The 17,381-nt window shown below is 42.2% G+C and overlaps 1 long non-coding RNA gene across 1 annotated transcript in view; it reads left to right on the top strand.

Moving 5' to 3' along the window:
* Positions 1-12,692, top strand: part of LOC147737089 (uncharacterized) — a 74,531-nt gene extending 61,839 nt beyond the window's left edge. The window contains exon 3 of the long non-coding RNA XR_015309596.1: positions 12,099-12,692. This is a non-coding gene — a long non-coding RNA (uncharacterized LOC147737089). The remainder of the gene's footprint in view (positions 1-12,098) is intronic.
* Positions 12,693-17,381: the final 4,689 nt, after the last annotated feature.

Genomic DNA, 17,381 nt, shown 5'->3' with positions numbered 1-17,381 from the left:
GTGGAACGGTTGCGCTATATGCAGGTGCGTCACTGGGCACTGCAACCACAGACTCGAGAGTCGGCCTTTACCATATGAGAAATGGCTTGTAACACGCACCTCAGACAAAAAACTCATTTCGGACTGATGTATCCTCTGAAGCCGCGTAGAGGGAGGCATATTGCGATAGCACTGGGTTCTGCTGTTCAAAATATACTTATTCACTGGCGCACTACCACACTTCCCTCCATCACAGGATGGTTGTATAGACTATGGCATGTCCTGGGAATGGAAAAATTGTTGCTCATGGTGGCAGGAGAGGTGGAACAATTTAATGAACTATGGCAACCGTCTCACTCATTGCTTGTGGGGGAATTTACAGAGCTTACGTGCCCCAGATATCTCCGCCTGTTGAGGCTGACTACATTGGCAGACTTGGAAGGCCTACGAGCCTAGATGTGAGGGCATGGGAGAGAAGGGAGCGGTCTTTGGAGGGGTGGGTGGGTGTTGCATTGGGGCACTGGACGGGGGTGGGGGGAAGGGGCATGGTTTGGTTCGAGGAGGTAGGGAGTTGGGGGGTTTGTTCACTTTGGAGCACCTTGTGGTAGCATACGCACCAGCTATTGCATCTGAATGTACACTGCTTTTACAGGATCCTAACGCGCTGGTGCGCTATTATATGACTGTATCGGATGCTTGCTCCCATGTGTCAACTGTTTGTCCTTTCTTTTGTGAATGCTTAATAACATGCTTTAAACCTAAAATCAACTTTATGGACAGTCTGGCTGAAAAGATAGTGCAGGCATGCCGAACTACCATGTGCTGCAGACAGGTGCGTCCGGTTCTGATACCCCCTTACCCTCTAAGAGCATTTTGGAGTATCATGAATATAGTATAGGTGCAGTTCTGTCACTCCAGACACCCCAATGCGTGTATGTTCTGTTGTAAGCATTTTACCCTTTCACAGGATGAGAAAGTCTTGTCTGGGTCTCTTTCCTGTTTCCCGGCACTTGAATGGCATGCCCGAAGACTCGAGAGAGCAGTGACCCACCAGCAGGCTTTTGTGGAGTGCTTTTGTCCTGGGTGTAGGGCTGCATTCAGTAGGGCACCCACTCTGTCTTTTCTTTACAGTTGCCTGAAGATCAGCAGTCCCAAGGTAGCAGTCACACTAGGCCTGTCGGTAAGTGCAGCTCCTCTGGAGGCCCGACCGTCAGCAATTGAGCCCACACTGTGGCCGGGTGGACCACAGGGGTAAGCTCAGACAGGGTGTTCGACACTTGAGTAAGTGTAGTCCCTCATGGGCCTCTGACACAGAGTAGTCAGGAATTCAGCCACTAAAAACCCAACTCAGGCTTTCCAGGAAGCCAGTAGATTCAGACCCTGTTGTGTTAGGAGTTTGGCAAATGCAGCCTTGAACGGCCCGGTTGGCAGCACACAATCGTCCAACTGGGCCTCAACAATCACGTTGTCGTAGAGTATTATTTTCTGCCTTGAACTATTGGGAGAGTCTTGAGGGTGGTGGTGGGGGGTGTCCCTTAGACTAGCGGTTTACTCTGTCGCACTCTCACATTGCATTTAACCTACGCACACCAACACCCTAAACACGCACATGATGTTAGCGCAAAGTTTAGGCACAGGTATAGAAATGGAGCATTACATGTGTGTGTCAGTAGGACACCAATCCACTGACCATGATGCAAAGATCACATTAGGCTATTGATTCTTACAATAGGCTCCATTGCCACAACCGCTCTAGCTGTTAAACCCATGACAGTCCTCTGCCTTAAATAAGGGAACACTTGGTGTGACCCTCCAGGTCACAGGACCGGTCCAAGACCTCTCATAGTCCCTTGTTAGAAGTTGCACAGTGCTGGGGTGGCAGAAAAATCTCATGTAATTGTTGTTTTTTTACTTTGTGGTGGATTTACCCCAGTAACGTCCATTTACAAGTTTGACGCCATGGACTGGGCAGTTGCCACGAGGAACAGATTCTTCTGCCTGTCAAACCACATGCCATTCACTATTTCATAGTGTTTTTCTGCTTTTATTTACCACTTTCTTTAAGCAGGTGGTAGATATATGCATGTGGTTGGTTGGGGGAGATAGGTGAAGCAGGGGAGGGAAGGGGAAAGCATTTTCTAACAGAGGGAGTAAGGTAAATTTTATTTGCATGATTAACAAAAATCGTACAATTACTGCATTCTTAAAGGAAACACACCAATTTAAATACAGACCAACAATTTTAAAATTTCAAAAAATCCAAATTAGTTTTCTTAAATAACATAAACACAATTTATAGACATTACATCAGATCGTCATCTTTCCAGGACTTAATATAAATTGTGTCAATTAATATTTCTGTAATTGATGTGTGATATAAAAATATTCTTAAATGACGTCCTTAATTATCTTAGACTTCTAAATTTCCTGTGGGCAACTCTCAAGTATCCAACTTCTTTTTAACTAGTATTAAAAATGTTGTAAAATTGGCGTTCATTTTAATATTCGATGGTCTAAAAAAAACTACCATGGCATGTCTGCAGATACGAACACCTCTGCCAATGAAGCAGTTTTTCAAATATCGTTTTCTTTCCGCCATCATTAGAACACATACACAAACAAAATGCAAAATACTTTTGTCCTATAGGTTGCATTGTCATCTTAGATGATCTCAACCAGGGCACTACATGTTTTAAGATAGGTAAGTTGCCGGATCGTGCTTTCATAAAGGTGTTTTTGGTTTGTAGAGACCATGGTATTTCTAAATATGGTTGGACCTTAAGACTTGTATATTCCTGGACCAACATCCATGCGTGGGATCTCTTAATAAACAGTTCTTTGTCTTTTAAAAGTGACATTTTTTTATTTTCAAAAACCTTTATTAAGGAATATCAACATGGCAGACACAATACACCGTGCAGAACCGCCGCACGCGGTAGCAAGTTAAATTACAATACAGACATTGAGTTGCAATTGGGTTACGTTTACAGCAATTCAGTAAAACCAGGAATGTCAAAGTCACAGAACCACAGTCCAGGGCTACAGCCTCCCAAGGGGAAGCACGCATAGAAGCACAATAACAGATGAAAGTCTAAAGCAGCAGGGGCCCTGATGGGAAATAGGGGAGGTGGGAGCATTCACTAACCAACACAGGCGGCCGCTGCGGACCCAGGGCCGGCGGGGAGCACAGTGGAGGTAGCGGCGCTGGGGTGGGAGCGGGAAAGGAGATAGACCACCAGGGGGGCCCAAATGTCGACAGGTCGGGACCTGGCAGGCATTAAATCCCAAATTTCAGAGAGAAGTCTGGCATTGAGATGCATCCTCCAACCAACTCTCGACCCTAGGAGCAGGCCGCCAACCCCAACACATGGCCACCCTACGTCTGGCGAGGACCAAAAGCATCGAAATCAGGCGGTGGGAAGCATCAGGGCAAAACTTAACAAAGCCAAGAATGCACAGGGGAGGGTCTGGGCGCACTGCAGCACCGGTGATGTCAGAGACGGTGGAGCACACCGCCTGCCAGAACTCAGAGTCCTTGGAGCAGAGCCAAGCTAATGGGCAAAGTCTGCGGCGGGAGCAGCGCAACACATACAAGTATCTCCGGGGGTGAGCCCGAACCGGCGGAGCCTCACTGGGGTGCGGTACAGTCTGTGCAAGTACTTGAAGTGGATCAGGCGGAGCCGGTAATTCAGGGACAACTTTTTGGTTTGATTACAACCAGTCGGCCTCCAAAATGTCAATTCCATGGAGTGGGTTGAGTCCAGGCGTAGATCCGAAAGTCAGGCGCACCCATCCCACCAGCAGACATAGGGAGGGTGAGGATATCGTAGGCCACCCTGGGTTGTTCACATGCCCAAATAAGCAAAATGACTAGAGAGCGAAGTTTGCGAAAGAAATGAGAGGTGAGGGGGATAGGTATGTTCAAGAAGAGTTAGAGGAATTTAGGCAGGACCACCATTTTTGCTATGACGATACGGCCAGCCAAGGATAGCGGCAGTCGGCTCCACGAAGGGATTCTCGATTCAAGCCAATCAGCAGCCCGCCTTAAGTTCTACGTCCACAATTCATCCAAATCCCTACTTAACCAGATGCCCAAATAGCGCGTGGGGCCGGATGCCCACACAAATGGAAAGTCCGGTGTCAAGGGAACAGTAGCATCAGTCAGGGGAAATAGGACCGACTTACTCCAGTTCATCTGGATGCCCGAAAGCCCGCCAAAATGTATGATTTCCCGAACCAGGGGGCTAAGATTTTCCTGGGGGTGGCAAGCATATAGGGTGATGTCATCCGCATACATTGAGACCAGGAGAGAGCGGGAAGGGAAACCAATGCCCCTGAGTGTATGGTGTTGTCGTAGCCTGGCAGCCAGGGACTCCATGGCGATGGCAAAAAGCATGGGCGATAACGGACACCCCTGGCGAGTGCCGCAGGCAATGTTGATCGGGTCAGATACCTGACCATTAATGAGGAGACGTGCGGAGGGACTGGTGTAAAGGAGTTTGATATTACGCAGAAAGTGAGCGCCGAAACCCATACGCGGTAGAATGTTGAACAGGAACGGCCACCCCAAGATATCGAACGCCTTAGTGGTGTCGAGTAGTGCGGCCACTGCCAGCAAGTTAGGGTTAGTTTGATGCAGGACGGAGAAAATGGTGCGAAGATTATGTGAGGTTGCCCTGCCAGGTATGAAGCCAGATTGATCAGGGAGATTTGGCGAAGCTTTTATTATCTATGTTTATTAGGGAATGAGGACGGTAGGAGTCATGACGGTCGGCAGGCTTGTTAGGGTTAAGGAGCAAATTTATCAATGCTTCGCGCAGGGACTGCGGGAATAGCCCGGTGTCGAAAGACTCATTATACATGGCCGCCAGATGCGGTTCCAGGATGTCAGCAAACGATTTGTAGAACGAGGCAAGCAGGCCATCCAAGCCAGGGGCCTTGTCGCTAGGTAAGCTGTTGATGTCTGCCAATATTTCTTCCCTGGAGACTGGCTCTTCAAGAAATATTCTATGGTAGTCTTCGAGCCAGACGAGGGCGAAGGACTCAAAATATTGATCGAACTCCTCCAGTGGCAAGGGAGTGCTGGCACAATAGAGGTGAGAGTAAAAGTCGAGAAAACGGGATTTAATATCTACCTCAGAGGTGGTCCTGTCCAGGCTCTGTCACTGAGAGCAGGTATATAGGAGGCAGCGCGCGGTGGACTTAGGAGGTTAGCAAGGGTACGTCCCGGGCGGTCACCCTCCCCAAAGCTGCGCGCTCGACCCTCTCTACCAAGGAAGGACAGTTTACAGCCGGCTTCATCCGAGAATTCGGTATGCTTTTGGCAAAGCAGCGCCAGCGTCTCAGGGCTGGAGCACGCCGCCTGGGCGGCATCAAGCCACGAGTATTTCACTTCCATCGGGAGCAATTTCGCTTTTATTACTTTTATTATTGGGGTAAAAGTTGGGCCTCCCAAGAAGCTATAAAGTAGGCGAAAAGCCCCTTGTAGACTTTTGGCTCTTTTCTTCATCTTCATTTTATGATATGAAAAAGATCCTTTCACGTCAAACAGTATCCCAAGATATTTATAACATTGAACTTTTTCTAGCTCTCGCTTTTTGTGTGACCATTTGTATTGGCTGCTCTTCCGATTCTTGGTACTGACTTCCATTACTTTTGTTTTGGTTTCGTTTATTGTCATTTTGTTCTCAATTGAATACATTGATTTTTTGTTTATTAATTGCTGCAGTCCTACCTTTGTTTGGCTTAGCAGGACGACGTCATCAGCGTATAATAAGTTCGATATTTGTTTCTCAGCCAGCTTTGGTGAGTCTGCTAACTCATTTTTCATTGCAAGAGTAAAGTCTGATAAAAATAGATTAAATAAATATGGAGCTAAAACACACCCTTGCTTTAAGCCGTGAGTTTTTAAAATTTTCCTCGAAAGCTTTGAACCATTCCCTAGCGGGACTCTTGTCCAGGTATCAGTATATAACAATTGCATTGCATTTAAAAGGCTGGAGCTAATGCCATAACGATCCAGTTTCCTCCATAAAATCTGCCTATTTACGCAGTCAAAGCAGCTTTAAAATCAACTAAACATAAATATAATGGCTGTTTTTTTGTTTTATATTTTTCCTTTAAAATTCCCAGTGTTAACACTTTTGTTGTTGTACCTTGACCGTGTACAAAACCTGATTGGTTCGGTGGAATAAATGGTTTTCATTAGCCCAATCAATTAACTCCTTAAGTAGAACCAATGCAACTAATTTAGCTTCAATATCTTGGAGCGTAATTAATCTGTAATTGGATGGGAGGGACCAGTCCCAACTTTTATATATAGGAGAAATGATAGATCTCTTCCATGCCTCAGGGACGGTTCTTGATTGGAGAGCATGATTAAATACTGCTGTTCGATAGTTCGACCAATATGATGCTTTCTCCTTATACAACACAGCGGGAATCCCATGTGGGCCTGGGGCACCATTGGATCTCAGATTCTTTATTAATTTACATACTTGGTTTTCTGTTATCGCTATTGAGTTATTATTCTTTTCTCCTCCTATTCCATTTATAGCCCAATCAGTAGAATTCACAGCCATGTTAGGAGTAGGATTCAAATGCACATCTGTGAACGATACCCATTCAGATTCAGTTACTGTTGATGAAGTAGATTTCCTACTAGATCTACTCAGTTTGTTTACTAGAATCCAGAAGCCTTTTGACTTACTCCTTTTGCAAGCATATAGAGCTTTTTACCACAACAATTGCTTTTCTTGCATTTTGTCCTTCCAGACCATTTTCCTTACTCCTCTATTTATCTTTTTAAGTTTTACTCTGTAAATTAAATTAACTTCAAACTTTTTTTACCAATCTCAGGATTCTGTTACGTCCTTTTTTTAATTGATGGCTTTCAAACGAAATTTTCACCAATGAACATGCTGTGTTTTTTCCTCCACTGACCTTTATTAGCATATTATTGAGGTTGACTGGTAATTAATTGCTTTGTGAAGAGAGACCATTTTTCGACAGCATTCGAATATTATCCTTCAAAGTGAAAATCAGCAATTGCCTGCGCAGTGTTTGTAATAGAATCTTTGGTGTTATCTGACCAATATAGTTTCTTATAATTTACTTTCATTATTTCTCCCGGAAGTGTTGTATAGTTTTTAAATCTTAGGCCATTTAGGTTTAACTCCATTATTTGTTGATCGTGGTCTCTTATATATATTCCCTCTATTTGATAAGACAAAATGCTATGAAATAGATTCAACAATGCTGTGGTATAATCTATTCTAGACCTATGATACCCTGCTTGAAAAGTCCATGCTGATGGCGAATCTTGGGGAAATTGCTCATTTAGCACCCTTAGACCTATGGTTTCTAATTCTTTTACAAGAGTCTTGCCGATTTTTTCATTCTTTTGTTCCCTCATGCCCATTGTTGATGAAAAACTTGGAATTGACCCTAAGTAATTTTGCCATTGTATTTCAACATCTCTATCGTAAGAACATAGCATATTCATGTTATAATCCCCGGTAATAATAATCTCAGTTTGGCCCGGTAATAATAATCTCAGTTTGGGTGTCATTGTCCAGTTGCTGCAATATCATAATTATCAAATTGGTCGCCATTGTTCTGCGTAATTATATATGTTGATTACTACAAGAGATTTAATTATATTTTGTTCCTTGTATTGTATTTTGGCAATTAGATCATCCTTTTGACTTGGGACGTCCATTTCACTTTCCATTTTTAGCTCAGTTGATATAAAAATAGCCAAACCCCCACAAGGTCTGCCATAGTTACTTGTTCTCTTAGCTAATGATTAATAAACCTATACCCTTCCAATCTAAAAGGAACTAAAGCCCAAGTGTCCTGTAAACAAATGATTTGAAAACAGCACAAAGTAGCTAATTGGTTATTCTGAATCCTTGCTTAAACGCCATTTATATTCCACAAACATAATCTGACCCTTTCATTCATAATTCTTGGCCCCCTTAAAGGAACTTCAGATTGTAGATGTCATTCCTGCCAGACATTATGGAGGGCTGCTGTTAGCCAACCTAATTTGGCAGTGTCAAATAATAATTCTCCTATTTTTTTCCTCTCATTATTTTAAAAGATGCCCGTTGGTCATACCTATGTTTGTTTTAAATATTGAGTATTTCTTATTATTCTCGGTTCTCATTTGGTTATGATTTTGTTGAAACAAAAGGGCTGGGATAGAAAGGTTTCAGGAGAGTTATTTTTGTTCCCCAGTCCTGAAAGAGATTATGTTCTTGCATAATAAGGCTGGCGGCAGTAGAAGATGTCCAAATTACTAATGTTGATTCTCGATTATTATTCTTGATTATGAGGAATTGAATTGATTCTATGTCGGTACATTTAATTTTCTTTAATGAGGGTACTGCATTACACAATTTTAATATGCTCCCAAGAGTCAAGATATCATTATTACCCCTAGATTTATACTCCGGCGTAAGAATTACCTGCACCACTCCTTCTTTTTGATCTGGGTTCTTTAATTTAATTTGTTGCAGGCTATTTTCACCTTGAGCATGTTCAATTAACCTTCCATTATGAATTCTAACAGTTTGAGACTATGATTGTCGATGTTTATGTAACTGCTTCATTTCGGTTCCCAGATCTTGTGGTAATTTAATATCCTTCCAGGTTTTTAACAAATCTCTATTCGTTTCATCCTCTCTTATACTCTCACTCTTTGCTCTATTTGTTTCCAATTGTGATGGCTTATTTTCCACCTGTTTATTACTTTCCTCCACTTGCAGCATTTCTAAGGACTGAATTTTCCCATTCTCTATTATTTCCATACTATCAGCTTGCTTGTTTAAGCATTTATTTTTCATAACTGCTTGTACCTCCGATAGATCCTTATTAAATAGAGGGTAAAAGGGTTTTGTTGGTAACATTTGTTTAGCCTCACCTTCACAATATGATATTTGGTCATGGTTGTTTCCAGTGTTCAAGCTCACTATATCTGATGCATTTGTATTTTTTATACTTTTAGAAGTTTTATTTCTTGGTTTCTGTTGTTTTTTCCTCTGTCTTTTTGATAGATGAACTTCTGGAGCTGCGTCTGTCAATGTTGATTGTGTCGAGCATAGGTTTATCACTTCTTGATCTTTTATTTTATCATCTATTTTTTCTTTAACATCAACAGTATTGTCTTTACACTTTATTGTATCTTTGGAGGGGCAGTCGGTCTTGATGGGTTGAATTCCCACATTAGGAAAATTCCCTTTTACATTGTCAATTATCGTTTTTAAAATATCCGGAATGGTAGCAAATTTGTTAATTAGTGGGGCACAACTACACTCTGCATACGTAGATATTGACCGAGATTGTGCCCTTACTATTAGATTATTTTGCGTTGTTATCTTCTGCTCAATTCCGGTAACAGAGGATGCTATAGCGCTCAAGAGATCTATTTGGACCTCAATTTTGTTGGACTGATATGTTAAAGCTTCCAGAGTTAATTGCGAGGTTTTGAAGAATAAATCCCAAATTGCTCCCGCGTTCCCACTTCCAGGTACCTGAGTACCTGGGCTATGATGTTGCCCATTTATGAATGATAGGCCCTTATACTTCTCTTTTTGTGGTCCTTGAAAATCATGTCCCTCGTTCCAAGAATTAATGAATTGTGGACTACTATTCAAAACGTCTTTTTGATATGGAGTACTCCAACGAGGCAGAGTTTCTGGATTGCTGTGTATTCGTCCTTATTAATTTGAGATCCGTTATTTTGATTAAATTTCGGCTGGTCCAGTTTTTTGAACGGAATTTATTTTAGACAGAGTAAGATCCGATATCAGTGGGGTATTGGCTTCCCTTATGGTTTTCACCCCACCATTTAGTTCATTTGGAGCTTCGTGCTCTGGCTGATTAATTTGGCCCAAATTAGACGGTTCCCCTATACCGTTAGCTCTTCTATTGGCGTTGGCTGCTTAGTTGGTAGTAATTGCTGAGTATCTCACATTGTTAGATTTGTGCATTTTGGGTCCTCTTGTTGTGAACGACCAGTAAGTGGAATAGTTAACATCTTTAGGTCCGTTATTTGGCCCTAGTGGTTGACTTGGTCCTTAGTTGAATTTGACATTCATTTGACTTCAGTTTCAGACTCAGGGTGGCCTGGTTCACTTACTCCTTGCTTAGGGAATATAATATTTGTTCTACTCAGTGGTTTAATTGGAGTTTGAAGATCAGATGGGTCAGTTAGCAATGTTAGCATAGCACCAGTTGGATCTTTCATAAAATCAAACTTTGACGGCGGCTTTCCCAGTTTCCCAAATGTATGGACCTTAGATGATTTAAAGGACTGTATGTCACCTGCCTGTTTTATTTTAACGTATCTAATATTAGTGTTTGTTGTATTTTTCTTTTCCTTTTGATAGGAGGGAAAGGTGGCCGCTCCTTTCCTGACCTCATAATACACCCTCTAAGGCGAAGAAGCCTTGCTTCTTTCAGAGAATCAAACGGGCCAGTGACAAGACCAAAGGGTGCTTTGGTAGGACAAAAACACCTCCAAGGGAAAATACCCCCAAGGCACACCTCAGTACAGAATCCACCAGTACTGCTGGTTACTTATTTAATTAATTAATTAATCGATTGATTAATATCCGGGCTCCTGGTAGGAGTGTAGTGTAGGCATGCAGAGTAATTCAGGGGTTGAGGGGTGCTTCAACAGGGTCAAAGTCTATTGTCACTTTCCCCGTTGAATAATTTCTCAGATTTTGTATTAGAGACTTATTACAGACTCCAATGGCTCAGCGACTTACGGACTGATCAACTTTAACTATTTGCCATACGCCACACACCTCTTGCCACTTGTCACCCACCACTCACTGTTCATTGCTTGTTCGTTGCTATTCATCGCTGTCAAGAGTACAAGGGAGAATGCTGGCAATCATTGAGGAGCAAGTGCGGGATCCAGAGCCAGTCCCACTACAGACAGCAGATGTAGGCACTTCACTCCACTCCTCGGCTCCGTTCTGCTTTGCTCAATGCTTAGTAAATATGTAAAATCAGGCGGCAGGCCAAGGCTCCTCTGGGCCCTCTGTGCTCCTCTGTGCCCTGCAGCAGCCGCCGCACCAGCAGCACCGCAGGCCAAGGCTACTTTGACCCCTGCAGTGGCTGCCGCACCAGCAGCACCAGCAGTGCCTTAGCACTGCAGGGCCGGCAGCGGCCGTTCCTGCCCCCAAAGCAGATCCGTCGAACTTAAAGCACCCGTATAACAGGACACGGGAGAAGCGGGAGAAACCTTCGGGAGCGGGAACCGGTCACAAAGCAAACCCGGGCAGTCGCCCCAGGCTCCGCTTCTCTTGCTTGTTAACTCCTCCTCGGCTCGGCCTCTCAGCTCTAATCGGTACGCTCTGCACTCAATGTCGAATCATAGGCCGACAACGACTGTGAACACCAACAGAGGGAAGAATTGTGTTTTTCCCCCAGTTAGTAAAGAAAACAGCACCCAGAGTCTTATACGTCTTTTCAGTCTAATTTTTCTGACTGGAAAAAAATTGTGTCCTGATTTTCTGCACCTAGTAAATACAGGTGCAGAAAAACCTAACAACTGATAATCAGGTGGAATAAAATGAACACATGAAAGTACGCCTTCATTTCATTGCCCTTAAGTTCATACTCTGGGCCATAGTAGAGGGATAGGTCTGGCATAGTCCTCGCAGCACACAATAGATTTGCTTGAGGCAGAGGCCAAAACTCAAAAGTCAGGATAGCAGATACAAGTAGGTGGTAACTCAGGGCAGGGGAGAATGCCTGTTGTCTGTGGCGGAGTCCTTAGCGTCCCAGAAATCTGCATTACAAATTAATTAATAGTGTATATTTTTTAATATCAGTTTGGTCCCAGTCCATATGACTTTAATATCTGCCTTTGGGATTCTATGTTACAACTCCATAGGGTACATGTATCCTTTGTGAGCTTAATAAAATGCTGAAAATTCTACAAATCCTCACTCCTACATCCAAGTACTCTCATGCTACCATTCTACACTCTGCACTGTCTGAAGAACAGCTCAACATTTTCGAAATTGTGCCTTGATTTGGCTTGTAAATTATATTTTTGGAAATGTACATGTATTAACTATTTAATTTTAATACTATAGGTGATTGAAATTACGGACGAAGAACGCAAGATTTAGCACTAAGCAACTGAATGTCAGTGCCATAAGAAGGATTATTTTGAAAAATTGAAGGACATCAAGCATTCTACGTTTAAACAATTTCCAAAAATCTAAGTGTGGCGAGGAAAGTACTATACCTGTAAGTGAAGTCTCTAATTTTGCATTTCATTAACCCAGAGCAAAGCCATATCTGTGCACACAATATCAGAAATATGTAGAAACACCACTTCAGCATCCTCATCTGAAATATTATCAGAAAGACAAATTGCCTCAGCATGACAGAATAACGTTCATCTAAAGCATCATGTAATTCTAGAGAGGAAGCACATACTGCATAAAAGAAAGTTACAATAAAAGGATTCTTCTGGATACCATCAAAGAAAAGACACTGAAAGAAGACTCCGAAGCTGACACGTTAACAGCCAAAAGATTGGAAAATCACCTTTGTTCAACAACCGTTTTTAACCAGTTACGCAAGTTTGAGACTATCTGCCTCGGGATATAACACCTCGACCCACTCTGCTCCCTTGCAAAAACCTTAAAAATTCGCCACTTTATTGTGTTCATGACCATCTCAGATTGTTTCCTTTTTATTGTGTACTGTTCTGTAATTCTATGTAAATCGCCTCAACATTATCTGTTGTGCAGGAGTGATATGTAATATTGTTAAATATAAAAATGCATTAAAGGAGCACCGTTGCACTATAGCTAATGTAAATAAATCCTCGTCTTTAGAACTACAAACTTTAACCTTACACCAAACATAGAAAGGGTAAAAGGAACTGATGTTCTGCGACTAATGATCCACAATAGTACTGTGCCGTTCTAACGCCCTCAGTTACTGCCATTACGTCAGTGCAAAAAGGTACTTATCAGTTTAATCATTAAATATCAGACTAACACCTTATTTCTGCATTGCTAAGAACCTATACAAATAGATTTGAGAAAAACTTCAGTCACAAAATAAGTTGCTGCCGGAGAGGCTATTACCTAAACACTATTATCTGCTAGAAAAATTTCAACAGGTGTTACAGGGCTGCTTCCCGACATATTCTGCTCAATTCAAGTGTTAAGAAAATTACACACAATTTCTTTTATGGATAAATGCTGAACATTATCTAAAGAAACCCGACTCTAAAATCAGGTTCACTCTTACCGTGGCATATAAGCAAGAGAAAACTAAACGTAGAGATATTAACTCTACGAATACACCTTATAAAAACACGGAGTGTGAAAACAAATTCAGTGTTCAAACTCACCTCACTCGAGGCAAAATAACCGAAGTTGGTGAAAAAAGTTACCTGTGCCAAAAAGATACAGCCATAAATCTTATCGCACAGAATTTGACAGAATGCACACTGGGGAAAACCACTCTCAGTGCAATGTATGCCAAAAAAGTTTCAGGCGTAAATCTTATCTCACTGAGCATATGAGAATCCACACTGGGGGAAACCACTCTCCGTGCAAAGTATGCCAAAAAAGTTTCAGGCGTAAATCTTATCTCACTGAGCATATGAGAATCCACACTGGGGAAAAACCTTATCAGTGCTCTGAATGCCAGAAAAGGTTTAGTATCAAACCGAGTCTATATCGACATGCATTAACCCATTCTGTGGAAAAACTTTACCAGTGCGCTGAATGCCAAAACAGTTTCAACCGTAAATCTTATTTCACTGAACATATGAGAATCCACTCTGGGGAAAACCCTTATCAGTGCTCTGAATGCCAGGAAAGGTTTTGTAACAAACAAAGTCTTTCTCGACATGTAATAACCCACTCTGGTGAAAAACCTTACCAGTGCTCTGAATGCCAGAAATGCTTCAGTGACAAAAACAATCTCAGTCGGCATAGAAGAACCCACACTGGGGATAAACCTTATCAGTGCACGGAGTGCCAGAAATGTTTCATTGACAAAAACAGTCTCACTCGGCATAGAAGAACCCACACTGGGGATAAACCTTTTCAGTGCTCTGAATGCCAGAAATGTTTTATTGAAAAAAGCAAACTTACTGAACATACAAGAATCCACTCTGGGGAAAACCCTTATCAGTGCTCTGAATGCCCAAAGCATTTCAATCGTAAATCACTTCTAACTGCACATTTGAGATTCCACACTGGGGAAAAACCTTATCAGTGCTCTGAATGCCAGGAAAGGTTTTGTAACAAACAAAGCCTTTCTCGACATGCAATAACCCATTCTGTGGAACACCCTTATCAGTGCTCTGAATGCCAGAAATGTTTCAGTATAAAAAGTAGTCTCACACGGCACATAAGAATCCACACTGGGGAAAAACATTATCAGTGCACTGAATGTCACAAATGTTTCAGTGAAAGAAGCTGGCTCACTCGGCATATAAGAACCCACACTGGGGAAAAACCATATCAGTGCTCTGAATGCCCAAAAGATTTCCAACTTAAATCACTTCTAAAAGCACATGTGAGATTCCACACTGGGGAACAACCTTATCAGTGCTCTGAATGCCAGAAATGTTTCAGTGAAAAAAGCCATCTCACGCAGCATATAAAAACCCACACTGGGGAAAAACCTTATCAGTGCTCTGAATGCCAGAAATGTTTCAGTGAAAAAAGCCATCTCACACAGCATATAAAAACCCACACTGGGGAAAACCCTTATCAGTGCTCTGAATGCCAGAAATATTTCCAAGACAAAAGAAGTCTTTCTCAACATACAATAACCCACACTGGGGAAAAACCTTATCAGTGCTCTGAATGCCCAAAATATTTCAAACTTAAATCACTTCTAACTGCACATGTGAGATTCCACACTGGGGAAAAACCTTATCAGTGCTCTGAATGCCAGAAATGTTTCAGTGACAAAAAAAGACTCCCTAAACATACAAGGACCCACACTTGGGTAAAAGGTTATCAGTGCACTGAATGCGACAAATGTTTCAGTGAAAAAAGCAGTCTCACTCAGCATATAAGAACCCACACTGGGGAAAAACCTTATCAGTGCTCTGAATGCCACAAATGTTTCAGTCAAAAAATCAATCTCATTCATCATATAAGAACCCACACTGGGGAAAAACCTTATCAGTGCTCTGAATGCCACAAATGTTTCAATGCAAAAAACAGTCTCACTTACCATATAAGAATCCACACTGGGGAAAAACCATATCAGTGCTCCGAATGCCAAAAATGTTTCAGCCAAAATTCTCATCTCACTGAACATGTGAGAATCCACACTGGTGAAAAAAATTATCAGTGCTCTAAATGTCAGAAAAGATTCAGAGGTAGAGATGGTTACAAGCGCCATAAGAAAACACACTGTCAAAATAATTCAGTGCTCCGAATGCCAGAAAAGCTTCAATTTTAAACTCAATCTCACTCTACATGAGCAGACGCACCCAGGGGAAAAACATCATCAATGCTGTGAAAGCCAGAAATTCCTATTTGATAGGCACAGCCTCACTAACCATAAGCGACTCCATACTGTTGAAAAACCTTATGAGTTCTCTGAATGCCAGAAAATCTGCAGAGAAAAACGATATCTCACCATGAGAAACTCCACCCTGGAGAAAGTCCTTATGCCATAAAAGCTTGTATCTGAAAGACAGTGTTATGCTTCATGAGAGATCCCACTCTGGGGAAAAACCTTATGAGTGCTCGAAATGCAAGCAAAGTTTTGGTTACAAATTACTTCTCACTTGACATGAGCGAACTCACACGGGAGAAAAAAGCCTTATGTGTGTTCTGAATGTCAGATAAGGTTTAATCACGAATACAATGTCACTTCACATGAGAGAATTCACACTGGTCTAAAGCCTTAAACAGGAGGGGAAAGCCAGAACGTAATACTCGGAAAGGAGATGTCACTTAACATGAGAAATGCATCCACACCAGGTGAAAAGTAAGGCATTTCTTGAGTTGCAGAAAAGCTTCTAACAACCTGACTTTACATGAGAGAGCACATATTGTAGTTGCAATAGGATTCATCAAGAAACTCTTGCAGGATAACTAAGGCTGCCCGCATGCTACCTCCAAAGAAATTTCTGGCCTGGAATTTTTTTTAATTGCAACAGTATCCACAATTTGATTATCTGAAAGTTAAAAACTCTCAAGGTCTTTACTTTACACAGAGAAGTGTTAGTACTTGCAAAAATCAACTAATTGTCAAAAAAATCACAATAATAATTTCTTAAATTTTACTGCACCCAAAAGGTTTCTACTCACCCTTGTTTCTTAACATATGACTGATATCTATATTTTCATGATAAGATTAAGCCTAGGCGGAGTTCCTCAGTGAAGAACTCTGCGAAGTGACAAGAAAACTCTGGCGGTCTACGCGGAGTTCCGCAAGCAGCGGAGTGCGTAAGGGTCATACTGTTCGTGGTGATTTTGATCTCCTGGTGTTTGTCCCGCCCTGTAAAAATAATCGTAAATAGCACCTTGTGCCGTACAAGAGGGTGCAGCTGCTTCTAGTCGAGCTGCAGCTTTGTCAATGCGAAGGAAGGTTTCTCAACGCGAGGTGGTTGTGTCCTGCCGCGACCACTCACATTGAGAAATCCGACGACCCGCTTAGAGAAATCGCGCAAGGGGGTTGATTTTGCTCGCCAACTAGACGTTGGCGAGCGCGAGCAAGGAAAAATCTCATCAGGAGGTGGATTTTCCCTGCTCCGGCACATGACGTTGAAGAGCGCGAGCGTAGAAAAAAACCTTGCTACGCTCCATGGAGCAGAGTTTTTAGGAACTATCGGAGCTCCGCCGAGTACAGAAAACTCCACGAGCAAAGTTCACCAACCAGAATGAGATAATATACAACAGCAGGAAAACATAACAAACCAGTTACTTGCCTTCGATAACGCTCTTTCTGGTGGATACTTCTTTACCTGCAGATTCCTTACCTTGTGAATTTTCCCCACACGTCAGACTGGATCCTCAAACTTTAAAGCAGTCTTCCTGCTTGCAGTAGGAGACATCATGCATCTCAGTGTTGACATCATCCTGCTCCAGAAGTGCAAGTGTAGACGCATGGAAGCCCTTCCCATGTGCACTGTGTACAACTGCAGAGGTCTATGAGTTCATTATCTCACAGGTCTGTATCACATATGCAGGCCCTGGCCAGATATTAATTCACCGTTTTTATCATGGTTAGAATTCAGATGAGGCCTTTTCATTTCCAAAAATTGTAATTGTATTCTCAGCAGCAAGTGTATATATAAATCGTTGAGTGATGACTGCTCAGTGCTCAAGATGAAAGAGATATGATGATAAAACCGTCCGATCCACATTTTGTACACAAAA

The sequence above is a fragment of the Lissotriton vulgaris genome, chromosome 1_1 (assembly GCF_964263255.1).
Source record: "Lissotriton vulgaris chromosome 1_1, aLisVul1.2, whole genome shotgun sequence".
NCBI lineage: Eukaryota > Metazoa > Chordata > Amphibia > Caudata > Salamandridae > Lissotriton > Lissotriton vulgaris.
The sequence above is the reverse complement of the archived record's forward strand: the minus strand, read 5'-3'. Positions and strand labels throughout refer to the sequence as shown.